General features: G+C 40.2%; 1 long non-coding RNA gene across 1 annotated transcript; it reads right to left on the reverse strand.

The window, feature by feature from the left end:
- Positions 1-10635: 10635 nt before the first annotated feature.
- LOC126475421 (uncharacterized) lies at positions 10636-17227 on the reverse strand. The gene is made up of 2 exons (XR_007586730.1): positions 16951-17227; positions 10636-10761 (listed from the first exon to the last, which is right to left on the reverse strand). It is a non-coding gene; the product is annotated as an uncharacterized LOC126475421 (long non-coding RNA).
- Between the last annotated feature and the right edge of the window lie 333 nt (positions 17228-17560).

Consider the following 17560-nt stretch of genomic DNA (forward strand, 5'->3'; position numbering starts at 1 on the left):
GAAAATATGCCTATATGAACAAAAATAAATATAATACAGTTTAAAGCCATATTTACTGTTAATCAACTGTGACTGTTCGAAAAATTTGAAAATAAATAAGAATTAAGAAAATATATGTACCTGTTTTCCACAACTATCTTTTTAATTTTTGTAATGTCATTTTTAACATCAGACAGTGTATAACACTACAACAGCATTAACGTAGCTTGTATTATGAAATACTAAATTTGGATTACGTTCTATGTACCAACAGAACAAGTAGTCCTGTCACGGAAAAGCCACGTATAACTCCTCTGTCTGCTACTGCTATACCATAACCTTAAAGTAGGAGGCAGGTCGTGAAATATAATTATTTTGTTAAAGCAATTATGGTATAAAGCAACAGAGCAGTGTTACCCTCTGAGAGGAATTTTGTTATGTTGACCGAGTTGTACCTAACGGAGGTGGCTTATCGGAAATGAAAGTCAGAATTACGTAAATATTTGAACAGTAACAAACGAAATTTTGTTTATCTGCACTGTTTAATGGATAAAGAAAACGGTCGCCAGCCTAACTAGGCAAGAGAATGATTAACATTCTCGTTCAAGAAAATAGTTATTAGTAATTTTAGTGGATAAACACAACCTATACTTTGTCACACGGGAGTGCAGTGAACTCTGACACATACATTTGTTTACGTTAAGAATGAAGCTAGCAGTTAGAGCAGCAGAAAGTATTTGCAAAATTATAACAGATACCGAAACACACTATTACTTTCAGGGCTTATACAAAGTGAATGGTCTTCATAACATTACTATTAATATGCACTTCCAATACACAAGAGAGACAAACACTTAGCAAAAATGAGTATATAACGTTTCACAACTGCAGCTTTCTCACTTTTACTACAGCGAAAAACAATGTTGACAAAATTGCAGGAAACTGACTCACCTTTTAGAATTTACTACAGACAACAATGTGATCATTTGCTTTATAAGCCTCAGTCTTAAGAACTTTTAATTTTGAAGTTAGCAACAGCACTTTAATAAGCAGTTTTAATAGGAAAATTATTTTCAGCAAACAACATTTACTTTAACTCACTCCTAACTCTCTTGCCACATTAACTTTAACTTTCTTTTTACTAAGTTCAAGAGGCATTAATTAGCAAAACTCTAGGCTTTAATTTCTTTTAGTAAGGACACTCGGATATCACTTTAGTTCAAACGGAGAGGAACCTGAGAGGTGTTATGATAAGGAGAAAAATCAAGGTAGGTACACAAATTCAGATATGTTACCTTATATTTGAGCACAATAACACATCCATTAAGCTGATCCTTCACTGTACATCATTATAGCATTACGATGCAATGATTGCGCTATGTGGTGGCAACTGCACGTTGGTAGGTGGATTCGCAGACAGAATTGCTGGACTCTGTCATTTCTTGGTGGCGATGATATATACAAATTCCAGAATAGTTCCAGCTATTTATCCATCCATCCGAGGCATTGGAAAGTAGCAGGAAAAGCCTCTCTCGGAACCAGCACAATATGCATCTTTTACATGGCAGTGCACGGACTCGTAGCTCGTCTCCGACCGGTGGCTCGTCCCCGACTGACTCTTGTTCCACCTTTCCTACATAGGCCAACCACAATTTGCGCGCTACACAGTTCCGTTCCCGAGGGGAACCACTACACCATTTACATACAAACTAACTAAGAACCCTAAGTGAGGATCAGCAATTTACATAACAGTAACCAAATACATTAAATAAAACAAAACATTTACACATATTGACATCCTTACAAAAAATTATTCACACAAAATTACAGTACGTTTTGTTCCCTCCAAATGGGACGAATAGTTTAAATGAAAGATATGCTACACAGCATAGAACCAAACCATGACATCAAAGTTTGTATAAAGAAAGCAGTATACAATTTAATGTTATCGTTTCAATCACACACATTTACAGAAGCACAGCAATGTAACATTAAATGAAACAAAAGCAAAATAAATCAGTACAGCTTTAGAGTTATGGTGTTACAAGTGTACATACTTATTTTTTCGTTCAACATCAGAGATGCTACAGGAAGATTGCCACTAATTGTCAACAACATGACCGACATATCGGCAGCTAAATCGATACAAGAATTCTTTTTACGGTCATCTTGTTTTTACTGTTCAGTAGAGCTGATTATGGTGTCGTGTTTTAAGTACCCATTCCAAGCTTATGAACAATAGTTAAAGAGGTCAAAGGAGCCATAGCAATGGAGATAACACACCACAAGAGGGGCCATTCCATACGAAGAATTTGAGTTATCATTTTAAATAAATTTTACATGCCCAACAGACCAACGTACGACGTAAGCATTCTCCAATATTGGCTTATATTTCTCTTCCTCCGCGGTATGATGACAGAACATAACAAGACTATGTTCAAAAACTTTAATATTTAAATCGTCATTCCTCGATATATGTTGCTTCATTACGTAATTTAAGTAGACAACAAATTTAATGTCTGGTAACGGTCTCTTGGAAACCTTCTCAAGAAAAACTCTATTCAGTTAATTCAGTTAACATTCCTCCATCATTTTTTCACAATATAGCTAATACGAATTTTTCGCTACAGTTTGGATCAGCGTCTAGTTTCACAATCGGGGACCGTTAAGATGCAGAACATATTCGAAATGTTTCAAGGATGGGAAACAATCCCGGCATCTGCCTGGTACTATTTAGGGAAGTGACGGAAAAATTAAATCAGGATAGCCAGACACGGACTTGTTTCGACGTCCTCTCGAATGCGATACCAACGGGCTCAGCACTGCACCACAAAAAGTGGCTTCACATTCAGTTTTTCTCTTAGTTGTTACGTTACCTGAGATATAGTCTATTTTTGCATTCCTTAGAAGTATCATATCTGCTACCCAAATTTAACTACTGGCTTCCTCCTTTCAGAGATGTACATATACTGATGAAAGTAACATACTGTTCACAAATTAAAATTTTGTGTCTTTCGTTGTTTTGCTATTGAAACATGCTGTTATTGGTTCATAAATATTTTGCACCTTACTGAAGTTTTATGCAGGTATGTTTACAATTTAAGAGTTATCTGTATCACTTAAGAGTATGTGAGGCAACGAAACCAAGCCGATTGGCGGATCTCTGAAGGAAAAGGTTCCCCGTCCTCACATCGTTTACCAAATATGCTTTCAAATATTTCATAGTATCCTTTGAAAACTAGTCTTCCCGTTTCTATGTCGCACTGTCACGTTATTGAAATGCATGTATGGTTGCAATTTAATCTGCGTTATATGATCAGATAGCATCACTCTCTGTCGTTAGTACCAAGCTAGTTGGTTTCGTGGGAAATGCTTCTAGTAGTAAAAACGAAAACTGGAAATATTTCTAAAGTTCGTGACAGTTTTGGACTGGATGCTTCTAGCATCGTACTGTGTGTTGCTCATGTGAACGTTTTGAAAAAAATATTTGTGATTGCATGAAACATAATAAGATAGTAACTTCATTAGAGGGTAATAAACTGGTTAAACTGTTAAAAATACCATTATCTTTGCTATAACAGGTTGAAAACTTCACCAGTTGCATTACACATCGACAAATCGTGGCGCCACATATAGCGTGCATGAAAAATTTTTCTGGATATACAGACTCAGCATCCAAAACAATCAGTGTCTGATGTTTTTCTTTCGATGAGTGTGTCATATCACAACACATTAAATGATCTGCTACTGGTTTCTTGCTCGATGTCAGGTATACACATCATTCAACATATTGTCGGCGGCCACTTAATTTTCTGTTGCTGCTGAGGATAACAGAATGACGTTAACAGACGTGGCCTGGAACATTCACACATAAATCTCTGTATCAATCACTAGTCTACATCATTCGAACTGATTCAAATATTTATTAGGCCAGTGAATAGAAGAGAAGAACCCAATAACGCAAAATCTAGTGCATAGAGAAAACTGTGTTAAGAAAAGAAAATTAATCTGTCACATTTACTTATAGAGTACACGAGTTGTCGTCCTTATTTATTAATTTTATTCAGCGGGAGATCTCAGACAGACAGATAACAAAAGACATTAAGCGAAGATGCAACAAATAACAGAAAATATCTCTTATGTACGAGAGCAAAAATCGAAAGCAATCTACACGGGTTCAGCGATCACATGTACAGAGGCGAACATACACGCTGCTCTCTGGTCTTAATAATACTGCGTCATTCAGAACATTTATAAACATCTACATTGACCTCCTCCCTCTTACATTTAATCCCAAGGAGGTAGAATTACCTTCCCGTAGTCTGTCCGAAATGCTAAGACTAGAAACTTACGCAACACAGTTTGCTATGAAAATGTTTTCCTCCAAGGAAATTTTTTTAAACTTAGCTTATCACTTACGAAATAACTTGCAGCGTACCTGCAGCCTGCTACAGACACCGATAAAAAATTCTGCACGATTTCTTTATTTCTCGAAGCCACATTTATGAACAGAGACGGTACTACGAGGTGTTCCAGGGGGTACACATGCAGCGAGGCATCAGCCTTCAGTAAGCGCACGATCGATCACTAAGATGATTATTAATTCGTACTATAAGCTGTTGTACTACTGATTTTATAATACGTACAAACTTGGGCAACATATCCGTTTTATATAAGCGTCAGGTGTCCCAACAGTTGTGACATCCACGTTCAACTGGATCCTATTTTAAGTCGAACTGATATTAGTGGAATTCTTTAAAAATATCAACGAGGAAGTGTTTGTGTACTCACGTCAGACCATTGGACACATTCACGAACATTTCTTAAGAAAATCTAGCACTTAAGCCGGTAAGGAAGTCGCCGCGCGCCCACAGTCTGGCGCCTCGACACGAAACCACATGAGACATGGCGAGAGGAATGCCAGCGAGCATGCAGAGACCACACTAACTTGCTGATGGCGGGAAGTCCAGCGAACTGCGAAGCAGAATATAGAGATTTCTCTTGGTGGATTGTAAAAAGTTGGTGCCCTGCATTCAATTCTGGCAGCGTGGAATTACCCAGGTCGATCGATCACTGGTGGGCGTTGCAAATGGAGCCCACCAATGACGAATTGGAACGACGAGATATTCAGCGCTCTGAAGGACAAGGATGTGAGGAAGAAGACCTAAACACCCAAGTAGAAGCATTCCAGAGGTCATTCTGATTCTGGAACAGATTATTACAAGACTGATTTGTTGCTGTAAAACATCCAACATACAGCGCTTATCCCCCTGTTTACTTTGCGTTCTGGCTGTATATCAGTCTGGCTTCCACTTGGTTTTAAGCGTATTAGATAGTTCATGTCTTAACCGTAGGAGGCCCAAGCCTTTTTTTCTAACTTGGATGCCTAAGAGGGGGTTCGGCGAGCCCACATGTATTAAGTAAGTTTACTGACGAAAAATTACAACTTTCAAAATGGTTTACGTATTTTAACTAAGGCATCAGTTTATAAATGTTATTAATTGTAATAATTATTGGATTGAGTGAATAAAAAATTGGCATATTGCAAATACAAAATACAGATGTGTTCATATACAATAGACTACTCTGAGTCCTCAACGTCAAGGCAAGAGACACACTTCACAATTTTTTCTGAATGTGTGTACACACATGTTTATGACACTGTCCACAATGCTGTTTTGGTTTACTTAGATTGTTGTACTTCTGCTTCTTTGTTTTAGCTTTTCTTACACAAATATAGCACCGACCTTTCCCTGCAGGAGGCTGACGTGCTTCTGTTGTCACTTCTTTGATTTTCTTTTGTAGAATAGTCTCCATTGATTGAACAATTTGGTAAGATAACCCTCTTGCATTGGCACTTCTTTCTTCTACCTGCAATTTCACTAGTTCCATCCCAGATAAAGATTCCGTTTGTTGTGTTTCTTTTCATTCCATCTTGGATGTTGCTGGATGTATATGGTGGTTGCATTGATAGCACAAATGTCGATGAGAGAGTAAAATATAGATAGATGCCATCTGTTTGTCCCCCTCTTGCAGGTGTACATACGCACCATTTGATCAATGGTATCAATTCCACCTTTAGTGGAGTTATAATATGCATTTATCTCGGTTTTATTCTTCTCTCCTCCAACAGTGCCTTTATCTTGGTGCACTGTTGCCGAACATCAGTAAGTTTTTACTTGATTTCGTTTTTGCTGTGTAGGACACCAAAGTTACTGGAGGCCTACGTGATGGGAACTGCACTAACTCACTGCAAGTTTACAAGATAAATAACAGCTGACTGACATCAACAATCACTTCCTCTGAAAGTAAAACGATTGTTGTGAATATCAAGAATACCAACCAACGAGAAACTAACTGGCATTGTTGTAGAGATGAGAAATACGAAATCCACTACGGGAAATTTTCTATGGCATGGAAGCCTAAGGGGGGGGGGGGGGGTTGTTGGACCCATAATAAGTTGTTTCTTTTTAAGCAGGAATTTTCTATAAAATACATTGACACTAACGTTTCATAAAATAGCCAACAAACAATAACTCAAAGGGAATATGTAGTATGAAAGTTACTTGGGCAAAAGCAGGGGTCATAAAAAAATTAAATCCTGCATACATTGTCAGTGTAACGTTCGGATGCACGAGCACTCTATTTTGTTTCTACGACTTGATCTCAACGCACGTATGAAATTTAGACATTGCCTCAGCATGTGGGCCAGGGTGCCATAAGAACACTGAGAGACACAAAATCGTTACAACAATCCAGAAAGCAGATATGTGCACACCGCCACAAGTGACTGCCAAGAAAACAAGACAAACCACTAAACAAAAGTGGCTAAATGATTCGTTCCCTGCTGCAAGTGACACCCATAAGCTAATGACTAGCGAAATAGTTATTCGATCTGGAGTTTAACTGAGTTTCCTATTGGCAAAAGTGCATTTGTGAGCATCAATAGGATCTTTGAAAGATGGTCCAAAGTAAGTGGAATCTACGATAAATCCTCTTTTGGCAGTATTAGGGTATGGATTTTCCCAAATTTGATGATAAGAGCACTCAGTCATGTTTTAATTATATGCCGAACACATCTCTGGAATTTCAGCACCAGCTCTTATTCCGATCTGTATTCAAACGGTTTTCCACGGCTTTGTGAAAACTCGTATTGTCCTTAGGTGTCAAAATAAGTTACGAATGGCTCGTCTAAGTGATAACAACGGTTCAACATTATCTGTAAAGGAGACTGAACTAACGTGAATTGCTGTCGTTGAGGAAAAAAGCTGTTGGCTGTTTGGCATAAATATTTCAAATGTTCGACAGATTTCTATGGATGCTCCCATATTGGAGACCAAACGACTTTCAGCGAGTGAGGATGAACTTCACCTGCCACATTTCCGGTTTAGGTACTCTATGGGTTCAGTACACCACCAACGGCAATCCCTGGGCCCCTTCCACTCAACACGACATGAACAAACCCGTCTCTGTCTGTGTTATAGCTTGATTTTTGTCTCGTTTTTAAATAGACAAATAAATTATACCGAATCGAAACCGTAAGTATAAATAATTTTGCCGAGAAAGAAAATAAGACTGGTCAACAATGAAATTATTGCATCTGATCCTTATGTATTTGAGTCTGACAAATACAAGAATAAAGTTATAATTAGTGCACCAACCGAAAATTTAATATAAGAATAAATATATTTTTTTTACGTTTATTAGTGTAGTTCCTGAACGTAATGATAGAAAGAACATAATTTTAATTTATTCGGTCAATAACTGACATAATCCCGGCCTAAGGCAAGATTGGCTCTAGCAACAGGTAAGAAATGAGATCTGCTTCGGATAGAAAGTGTCCTGCTTGGTTGCCAGAGCAGTAGAATGTTTATTTGATGAAGGAAGCGAATCCGGTGGGATTGTCAACTGTGAAATGATAAGCTAATAGCGTGTTTCCTTAAGCACTGTTTTTTAGAAGGGTGGCATGTCATGAAACTGTCCAAGCGATAAAAACAATTTCTGTACGTCTGTGGCGAATCCATCTTAAAAGTGCAGAGATGAGATTTGACTACTCGATTTAAAAGAGCTTACGAGTGTTATCTTGACAATAATACAGACCAGGAAAAAGTTCTTGTCTCTTGGAATCTATTGTGTCAACTGTGTATCATTATTAACAGACTGCTTTAAAGGGTCCCGTCATGTGCGTTTTGCAGTGCCTATGATATCAAGGGAACCTACAGGTCACGTAACAGACTACTTCTTCTGCCTGACATATCTGGAATTAGTTGAAACTCCAAACATACTAATCACTTAAAACTGTTGCGCTGATAGGCCGTGGTCGATAAATAATACTAATCGCTGACGTTTCGCCTCCGACTGCGGGAGACATCCTCCGGGGTAAAGCGGCGAACTGCGAGGGGAACTCAAGGAAGTGCTGATGGTATAAGCAGTGCAGCGAGACGAGAGTGATATCTAAAACCTCGCATTATTATGCCCGCATGTATAGAGAGGCTATCGAGATTGATAGAAACCGTAATAATTATAACAGGAAAGAGGAACGTATAGAACTGTATAAAATCTGGATGTCAGCGTTGCGTCGGAAGGGTGACGATCGATTTCTTTCAATCCAGAATGTTGGTATTACCAGCGACAGTCTCATAGCCGATGCCACGTGATGGACAGTTGCGCTCTCTGCATTGCCTATATAATCGGCGCTTCCTCGAGCTCTCCTCGCCGTTCGCCGCTTTATCTCCGAGGAAGTCTCCCGCAGACGGAGACGAAACGCCAGGGAAGAGTTTTATGCATCGAACACGGCCTGTAAGCCCGGAAGTTTTAAGTGACGACAATACCGGCCATGAAATCCTACATTGTATGTCCAAACATACTATTAAACAACTTTCTTTAGAATCAGCAGTCTGAAAAGCGTCTCATGGACCAGGCCCTCTCATACCATCTCCACCAAATGACAAAAATGTGGCTGATGATTTTAAAGTGTTGATGACATTAGTGAATTTCAACAACAGAGTGACGCAAATTTTTTGTAGGAGTTACCACAAATGAACCTCACTTTCTAAGTGACTTACTGGTGATCTCCGATTACCCAAATGCGAAGTAAACTTACTTTGCTTCAAGATTGAGAGGCTGGCACATTCTGCGGAGCAGCATCGAAGTAGGTTCCTTCAGTGAACGCCAAAGGCAACTTGAGCATTTATTTTCTGAGCAGGAGGACCAAGATATCTGTAATAACGTTGACTCTTCAATAGAGACACTAGGTGCTGGACATATGCCTGAAAACTGGCGTTTTTTCGTTGACTCCTCCAAAAATAGTTTGAGAGGGGTCTTGCTGTATAATGTAAACACGTTTCTAGCCATTTCCACAGCCCACGCAGTTGGTATGAAGGAAAGTTACACAAACATACATCTCATGCTCCCCAGTACCCGATATCATGACTATTAATGGCAAATTTGTGCAGGTTTTAAATTGATAGCTACTCTAATTGGATTAGAACTCAGCTATACTAAACTGGACCGCTTCTTGTGCATGTGGGAAAGCAGATATAGAATCAGTCATTATATTAAGGAAAGCTGCCCTAAGAGAGAGCCATTCATTCCATAACCGACCAACAATCCTTATCAGCCATTGGTGAGTGCTAACTAAATCTCTTTGCCTCAGTTTCAAATAAAACTGCGTTTCAATAAACACTTTTCTGAAATCATTGTGTTGTGGTGACAGTACATTTCGGTTCTTAAAATCCAAGTTCCCAAAGATCAGTGTAGCAGAAGTAAAAGAGGAAAATTTATCGGCCATCACATTACCGAAAATATAACAGATCTGCAGTTTGTAAGCCCGTTAGAAACGCAAAGATCGGCAGCAATTAAATAATGTTGTAATAAGGGTATTAGCAAAGTATACGTCTGAACATTACAGACAACTATTCAGTGAGCTGACTAAGGGACACAGGGTCATGGGCTGTGAAATGTCGTTGAAAGCGCGCATACGCGACTCCCATCTTGATTTCTTCCCTGATAATCTCGCCAGTGTCAGCAACGAACAAGGTAAGTGTTCACACAAGGAAATCGCTGAAATGCAAAAGAACTACCAGCAAAAATGGACTCCAAATATATTGGCATACCACTGTTGTAAATATAAGAGAGATGTTCTTTACAGGAAAGTACAGTCGGAAATCTATTTCACGATATATTTTAGGTAGGTAACATGAATTGTAGCTAATGTTTTACATTTACTCAAATTCATAATACCAGAAGTGTGATAAATGTGATTACTCACAAACTATAGCTACAGGAAAATTTCTGTAAAAGGATGTGAAATTAGCACAACTAACTAAGTAAGAATTACCCATTATGTGTCTTTTAACATTAGAAACTTAAATTTCGTTCACCATCCTTGTTATTGGAAGGTAGACCAGGAAAATATAGTTTTGGCTACGGATAACTGTCAGTGAAACAGATTCTCTTAAAAATGTAAGAAAATATCAAACACTGAAAAACAAATTTTTTAATACTGTATTTAATTTATTATTATTACACATATTTAGCAATGATTTCCTAATAACTTGGGCAGTGGAAGGGTATGACGGAGGAGAGCAAGTTCCAAAGAACAAAACTTTAAAACAGTGATACAACTGCCAAAATAAAAACATAAATGACAAGAGCTGTTTGCATCAGTATCACATTTATTATTTACATTATAAATAACTGTACAAAATTTATTTACATATAAAAGGTTCCAATTTTCTTTTCTGTTGTGATGTCTTCCACATTATGAATGTCCCCAGCCACCTGCAAAAGACAATATAATAAGAAATTTCGAAGAAAAAGTGCTCCAGTCATTGTTTGAATGAAATCGTTTGGTCTCAATACAACCTTAGCGAAACGCACACAACGTAACGGTGTGAGGCGCACAAATAGTGACTAAAACAAATGAGTTTCGACAGTACGGTACACACAACTAATGCTTCCACAATAGTCTGTGGCAGTTAGCCTCATAGAGGCGTTTCACCTTGAGAAATTTATTATTCATTTTTCAGTTCGACAACAAAATTACTGAAAACAGGAACTACTGATTAATCAAATAGTCTTTGTGCAACTTGTAAATATGTATTACCTGATATGGTTGTTGTTGTGGTCTTCAGTCCTGAGATTGGTTTGATGCAGCTCTCCATGCTACTCTACCTGTGCAAGCTTCTTCATCTCCCAGTACCTACTGCAACCTACATCCTTCTGAATCTGCTTAGTGTATTCATCTCTTGGTCTCCCCCTACAATTTTTACCCTCCACACTGCCCTCCAATACTAAATTGGTGATCCCTTGATGCCTCAGAACATATCCTACCAACCGATCCCTTATCCACGTGCAAATCATTTTATTGTTAACGGTCCATTCCTTATAGACGAGTTCATAATATTAATTACAGTTGCAGTCGATGTGCTTATCAAGAGATATGGCAGAGGAAGTATTCCGATTCCCCACGACAACTACCCACTTTTAAGTTCGCTAATTAACTACAAAAGCGGAGTCCTGAGTCATTAATAGTATAAGAGTAACTATTATATGTACAGATCGGCTAAAATTGTGGTGACAAAGTATGTTAAATATATTATCTTCCGCACGCCAAAATCAGTGAGAATAAAGATACTTCTTTCGTTGAAGAAAACAGCATTTACTATCGGAAAATGTCCGGAACATAGTACTTCCATGAAATCTTTGCACTAAGGCTTGGCCCATAAATGTAAGACATGTAACTTAATTAATTACCGAGATATTTTGAAACACCAATAGTTCACTAATGTGAGGGTTCAGTATCAGAAACTGATACATGATTCGTTAGAAGAGTTTTTTAATAACAGAATACAGTACGTTATTCTGATAGCCGAATATTCAACAGAAACCAAGGAAAAATCGGATGTATCGCAATGAAAGGTATTAGGACAAGTATGATTCTAAATAAATATATAAGGGTTACGATGGCATGCTGAAAAGTAATGCCTCCGAATTTGTTATGTGGAAACAATTAAAGCATTTAAAATACAAAAACAGTTATCAACATTCGAAATCTTTATTCTTCGTGTCTACATATTCAGCAGCAATACGCGTCTAGAGTTCTCCAAACTGTAGCGTGTAAATGGCAATGCGTAACTTAACATGGTCGGTGAGTGAGAAACAGAGTTCTGTAAATGAATTTCTTTCGTCCACACAAGAAGCACCGTTTCCTTCCGCGAGGCAATCCCAGACTACACACGAAGGGTAGGACATCTGCAATGATCCGACTCCTTGGGTTCATCGATCATCCTCCATACAGCCCCAAATTGGCTCCATGGAGAAATAAACGGACAAACGTTCCAGTTGATTTAATGAATGTCTGTTATTTTTGAACAGGAGTGGAATTATAAGTCCAGTGCCGTCACATAATTTAGGTATTCTAGGTGGGCAAAATGAAACTGGCCCTGAAAATATTTACATTAAGACTGACGCGGGATGGACGCCTTCGTTAATCAACTTCACAGTAGATACTGCAAGTAGCCACCGTTGACGTGGATTCTTCGCTATGCTGGATTTATCAAACGGTGTGACATGCGTAGCAGCTCCGCCTGAAGAACTGCAGCAGTAGCGCTTACAAATTTCTGCTGTAGCTCTTCCAGAGTAATGTTTGGTTACATTCTTCAATTTTCCCCGCTGGTAAAAGTCGCAGGGAGAGACATCAGGTGATCGAGATGGCCAGGGGGTTACACTGCCTCTGCTGACTGTCCTCTCGTCACTGAACACCTCATGCACTCGTGACAAGGTGATACGTGCTATTGCTCTGTCTTACTGGGAATATCTTTACAATCTTTCATCTTATGTAAGCTGATTTTCATACAGTTCCTGAACGTACAGGTTAGCAAATGGTTCAAATGGCTCTGAGCACTATGGGACTTAACATCTGAGGTCATCAGTCTCCTAGAACTTAGAGCTACTTAAACCTAACTAACCACAGGACATCACAAACATCCGTTCCCAAGGCAGGATTGGAACCTGCGACCGTAGCAGCAGTGCGGTTCCGGACTGAAGCGCCTAGAGCCACTCGGCCACAGCGGTCGGCTACGGTTTAGCATTACGAGTTTGGCTAAAGAATCATGTTGCTGCAGTTACACGGGACATTGCGAACCAAACACCAAACTTTTCACTATGCAACCGCTCTTTAAAGCACCGATTGTGGTTTTCTGATGCATAACGGTAGATGTTGTATGAGTTCACGTACCCTGACAGTTTCAATCAGACTTCAACCGAAGGAATAAAAAACTAAGGATTCTATATCCTAATTCCACTTGACTAGAAACCATTGGCAGAATTCAACACTTGGACGCTCATCTGGAAGCTTTAACTCATACTCAATAATAAGTTTATAAGTATTCAGACACAGGTGCTATTAGTAATGTTCCCATTTGACGATATCGTTATTCCTGTTTCCGCAGATAAACGGCCTTGAAATTTACTAGTACTTTCTTCTAGCTCTTCCTTTACTCGAGCAATGTTTTGTAGTGTTCGAACTCTAGATGGATGACAGAGAGTTTTATTCGCGACACAGCCTGTTTCGCGCCGTTTGGCCGCTAAATTCTGAATTGCGAACCTTGCTTGACATTTTTCCCAGTCACTTGAAGTCTTAAAGTCTTGTGGAAACAGTTCCACACACGATGGACAACATAACGATAGACAACGAACATCCGCAGATGTATCGTCAGCACCTTTTGTCTTGGATTCAAATCGTCACTAATCACGTCTGCTCCTGTCAGTCACTCAAACGTAATAATACTGCGATGTACTCGGGACAAAGCTTGCGGGAGATAGCTATCAACACCCGTGTGACGACAACTCACTGGTACACCGAAAACCCGGATCCAGCTTTTTCTGTGATGTTCATTAACGAGGCTCAATACTACGTCTGTCTTATAAACATTTATCTGCCTAGTCTCATTTTGGACAGCCTGTATAAAGCCAATACAAGGTACTCAAAGTAGAACAGGGCTGGAAGCAATGTTTTTTGGTGTTTCATAGGTGTAGAGCCTATATGTAAAAACAGAATGAAAATATAGCTCAAACTCATGCTGCAATGTCTTTCATGGGTGTTGAATCACAGTTTCTCTCATGGTAATGTATTCATAAAGTAAACACTTTATTAATGGGCATCGTTTAACCGTCTTAGTTTTTCGGTTTATAGTAAACTTTATGGCAAAGGTGATTAAGTGAGAAAATAGGGAAGTTCATACTTCCTTAATAAGCGAATTAAAGAAGATGGTTTTTATGAAACTAGGAACTAACAGTTGTTAAAGAAGCTGTGGAAATGTGTGACGAAAATAAAAAGCAAAAAAAGCATTTTTCTTTGAGATTGCTTTTAACGTTTGCCGTTGTCTCTTACCAGCTTTACCTTGGGAGAAGCAGGATTCGGTATCAAAAAAATGGTTCAAATGGCTCTGAGCACTATGCGACTTAACTTCTGAGGTCATTAGGCGCCTAGAACTTAGAACTAATTAAACCCAACTAACCTAAGGACATCACACACATCGATGCCCGAGGCAGGATTCGAACCTGCGACCGTAGCGGTCGCTTGGCTCCAGACTGTAGCGCCTAGAACCTCACGGCCACTCCGGCCGGCGATTCGGTATCGGGAAAACCTCACTTGCGTTTTGTCCTTCCATCCTTCCTTGTCAAAGATGAATACCTTACTGTATAATCATGTGCTTGTATTTCTTCACCTCCAGCATCTCGTAAGTGAACTGTGTTCTCACAAAGATACACCATCATTCGGTTGTCTCCGCAATGAGAGGGAATGGTAAAATGAAAATATAATGCTCTTGGAATCAAAGATACGTCCTACCGGTAGTTCTCAATAAATTAGTTGTTGCAATATGTAGTAGATCATCAGGCGAGATGTGCAGTCCTTGGAGCTGGCAACGTACGATGTCTGAGAGCTATGGACAGCAGTTAAGCGTTAACCCTGTCATATTGGATATATGCTACTGAGTAGCTGGGAAGGGTACTATTACTCACGATCAATAAGAAAGACCAACAACCGATAATACACGGTCCAGTCACAATAATGTGAGAAACGGTCAAAAGGCAGAATGATCATGAACTGTATCTCGGACGTGTAGGAAGAGAGTCAGTGAAGGGCTGGAAGTTATCGAGATGGATGTGAAGCCATGCCGAATCTAGTGCCGAGACCAAGTGCGCCAGGTTTCTGGGTTGAGGATCCGTGGCGCGAACAGCACGATCTAATTCTCCCCACACATTCTCTATCGTGTTTAAATACGGGGAGTTTTGTGACGAGGGGAGTACGGTAAGCTCATCAGTGTGCATTTAAGACAACACCTGAACATACGGCCTACGATGAACTAACGAATACCAGAAGCATAGCTACTGGTTACTCTTCTTCTGATAGCTATCAAGGGGACTTAATTCATTCGCACAAGTAATAATGTAGCTAACAGGAACGGAGAAATCAAAAATTTTTAAAATTTGTGATAAGATCTTATGCGACCAAACTGCCTTGGTCATCGATCCCTAAGCTTACACACTACTTAATCTACCTTAAACTAACTTATGCTATGGACAGCACACACACCCATGCCCGAGAGAGACTCGAGCCTCTGTCGCGGGGAGCCTCGCGGAGGAGGGAGAATAGTAGTTCAAAATGAGGTATTGCTGTGACACTTAAGGCGATCAAACAGTGTGGATTACAGACAGCAATATGACTGAGAAACCACTTCGCTGCAGCTCCAAACGCGCTAAATGCCACACACTGAACAACGTATTCTGCTTCCCAGCCGCCTGAGCTGTAGCCTCTTGCTTCGCATCCGTGATTCACCACGGAAAGTGAGGAGCTTTCGTGTGCCTTAAATCAGTGAATTTATAAAATACAAAATCCAGTTCTTCACGATCGTGTAAAAGTGTGCCAGTATCTGCACCAGCATATGTAACAAGGCTGCACACGCGTGAACAGTCAGCGCTCATTGTGTTTACGGTGAACAGCCTCGTTACATATGCTGCTGTGGATACTCGTTTGCTTTAGCATGGCATTTTAACTGGCAATACTACTTTAGCCACAGTGTCACCGTATAGCGCCTGATGTTGGCATTATGGAATGCCGAAACCGGTTGCCTCCGAAAGAAAAACAGAGATGAAAATATAGCTGTTTTTTTATTTATTGCCACTTATTAACGAGGTTGATGTGAATTTCGTTGGCGAGTTAACAATTTATGTTTGAACGTAATTTTGTTGCAATAAAATTACATTTGAACATAAAGTGATGTGTTAACTCGACAACCAAATTCACATTAAAATTGTTTGGCTCTAGATGGCACGCTACCAGTGTATGTCTGTATGCCAGAACAATGAAACTCCCGCTTGTGAGCACGGTAGTTCTGCTATACCCATGGGCTGCACCATTGTATTTCAGCTCCCTTAGCGATGTCCATAGGATATCTGATGCGGAAATTCTGAAGTGTACCAGTTTCCTCCAAACAAGAAAAGAAATAGCAACGTGCATTATTTTTCCAGGGTGATAATTACACTTGATGACTCTATGACGCTGCCGCCATCATTTCCAGTGTTAATGATCGGGTGGCCATTGTAAACAATGCAAGGTTTTAGCGAAAAAATTGCTAATACTTTTGAGCGACTTGGGCTAACTACTACCCAAAACTGTTATTAGTTCGAGGGCTTAAAATGGTTCGAATGGCTCTGATCACTATGGGACTTAACTTCTGAGGTCATCAGTCCCCTAGAACTTAGAACTGCTTAAGCCTAACTAACCTAAGGACAACACACACATCCATGCCCGAGGCAGGATTCGAACCTGCGACCGTAGCGGTCACGCGCTTCCAGAGTGTAGCGCCTAGAACCGCTCGGCCAACCCGGCCGGCAGATCGACTGCGGCGGACATTAAGTGTGTATTTATCACAATTTTAAATAGACTTCGAAGGTGATATGTACCTCATGCCATGTAGACCCTCCTACACATGTTGCCGACTCGCACCGTTCCGGACCCACACCTCTGCCTCATCTTGATCATCTCTGCAATGATTTTCGGTTTCTCCCAGGGCCACCTCCAGGCTGCCGCGGGGGCGACGAGTGTGGCCGTAGCCACCAACACGAGCAGCAGTACCAGCAGCGTGCGTGTCCTCATGGCGCCGGTTGTCAGCGTGCGATTACAGAGCGGACAAGAGGCGGCTGTCGGAAGCTGTCGCGGCAGGCGGCTTTTTATCTGCGTGCGCCGACGTCGTCTGCGGAGGCGCGGGGATGCACGGCGGCCACACGCGCTGGACGCAGGTCGGAGGTCACGAGGCTCGGGAGAAGAACTGCGCCGCGCTATCACTGACATGAGGCAAGAGTTGCCCTCCGCAGATATAATTTGGCGAAGCGGAATATGAGATGTCCATCAATTTCGCGTAAGTAAGAGAGTGAGATATCGGGCAGTATTTGCGCAATTTTATTAACGTCTACGTCTGTAATGATACAATGCTTAGATATAATGATATAGTGCTTAGAGACATTTGAATCATTTTTTACTCGCCTTACACGAAGTGAGGCGTCGTTTGGCATT

The sequence above is a fragment of the Schistocerca serialis genome, chromosome 4 (genome assembly GCF_023864345.2).
Source record: "Schistocerca serialis cubense isolate TAMUIC-IGC-003099 chromosome 4, iqSchSeri2.2, whole genome shotgun sequence".
In the NCBI taxonomy this organism is placed as follows: domain Eukaryota; kingdom Metazoa; phylum Arthropoda; class Insecta; order Orthoptera; family Acrididae; genus Schistocerca; species Schistocerca serialis.